Genomic DNA, 2,156 nt, shown 5'->3' on the forward strand with positions numbered 1-2,156 from the left:
GCGGGCTCCGCTCCCACCTCCGCTGCAGACAGGCGGTAAGGAGCGAGGGTGTCCCGGGCTGTGAGAATCCCAAACTGCAAGATGGATGTCTGACTGCTGGCTTAAGCCAGCAGGTAGACATCCCCTGTAGGGTCCCAGACTGCAAGAGGGCACAGGCTGGGCTGAGGGACCCCTCTCACCCCCGTCTCCCCCAAGTGCACAAATTTTTGTGCACCGGGCCTCTAGTCTATATATATAAAAAGCCAGCAACCAGAATGCTGTAATGACTAGAAGGACCGGTTGCTATGATGCCTACTGTGGCCAACGAACTGGCCCCATCAGGAGGTGGGGCCGGCCAGCCAACCTCCCGGGGAACCTCTCCCCAGCCATCCCACCCCTGATCAACCCATCCCACCCAGATAGTGGTGGAATGGCTGGCCAGCACCCCCTCCCCACGACCCTTCCCCAGGCCAGCCCTGCCCCTGATCGCCCCCCTCTATCCCATTAGGGAGCAGGGCTGGCCAGCCAACTTCCCACTGTCTCCTCCTCCCAACAGGCCTGCCCCAATCTGCTGATTGGGGTTGGGACAGCTGGACCCACCCATGCACAAATTTGTGCACTGGGCCTCTAGTAATGACATATATCTGCCATTATAGTATACAGAGTAGTGTCACTGGCCTAAAAATTCCCTATACTCTGTTTATTAGTCCTTCCCTCCCTGCTAACCCCTGGCAACTACTGATCTTTTTACTGTCTTCATAGTTTTTCTTTTTCCAGGATGTCATATAGTTGGACTCATATAGTATGTAACAATTTCAGACTGGCTTATTTCACTTACTAATATGCATTTAAGATTTTTCCATGTCTTTTCCTGGCTTGATATCTCATTTTCTTTTAGCACTGAATAATGTTCCATTGTGTGGGTGTACTACAGTTTATTCAATCACTTAATGAAGGATATCTTGGTTGCTTCCAAATTTTGGCAATTATGTCTAAAATGGCTATTAAAATCCATCTGCAGGTTTTTATGTGGACATAAGTTTTCAACTCCTTTGGGTAAATATCACTTCCATGTGATTGCTGGATCACATGGTAACAGAACGTATGCTTGTTTGTTTGTTTATTTATTTATTATTGATTTTTAGAGAGGAAGGAATTTTTGTGAGGAACCATCAAGCTATTTTCCCTTTTGGAAGTTTTAAAATTATGAATTCAATTTTTAAAATAGTTACAGGGCTATTTAGATTATTTACTATCGATGAGTTGTGGTTTCTTCTTTCTCTATTCCCTTCATTCTGCTGTAAACTGTCACTGAACTTTACATTTTGGTTTTTATATTTTATAATCATAAAATTTCCACTTGATTTTTTTTATATCTTCTAATTTTTTTGCTGTGGCATAGCTTTGCATTTGTTTTAAACATGTTAGTAACTGCTTGTTGAAGCATTTTTATAATGGCTGCCTCAAAATCTAACATCTGTGTCATCTAATTTTTGGCATCTGTTGATTGACATTTTCATTAAGTTTGAGATTATCTTGGTTTGTGATATAATGGGTGATTTTCAATGGAAACTTGGACATATTTATATTATGTTATATGACCCTAAATCTCATTTAAATCTCCTGTTTTAGCTGCTTTTTCTGATACTGCTCTGGCTGGGGGTGAGGGTGCTACTTCATTCTCCGTTATCCATCTGTCCTCCACTGACACCCAAGGTTGGTGTAGGGGCTCTTCTTCAGCTCTGGGTGGGGGTGAGAGTTAAATTTCTCCTCTTGGTCTCTACTGACACAGTTATGGGGTTTTCTTGTTATCAGTGGGTGATGAGGAAATTTCTGACTCTCCACTAGGCTTTTTCTGATGCCACCCCAGTGAAGAAGAGGGGACACCTTGCTACTGCCAGTGGAGGTGGAAGTTCTAACTCATCCCCAAGTCCCCATCGGGGCAGTGGGAGAGAGGGCTTGTTATGCCTGGTGGTGATGGAAGTCTTGGCTTTCTAGTTGGCCTTCTGCTTCTGGTGGTGGTTGTAGGGCACCTCATTATGACCTTGCAAAGGTGGAAGTCTAGGCTCCACACTACATTTTCTGGCATGGAGGATTGTGGTGGGGGCCACAGTATTTTCTGGGGTGTTTGAGCTGGACTAGAGTAGTTATTGTCTGAAAGTTTTTTATATTGCTAG

The sequence above is a fragment of the Myotis davidii genome, unplaced genomic scaffold, assembly GCF_000327345.1.
Source record: "Myotis davidii unplaced genomic scaffold, ASM32734v1 scaffold892, whole genome shotgun sequence".
Lineage (NCBI taxonomy): Eukaryota > Metazoa > Chordata > Mammalia > Chiroptera > Vespertilionidae > Myotis > Myotis davidii.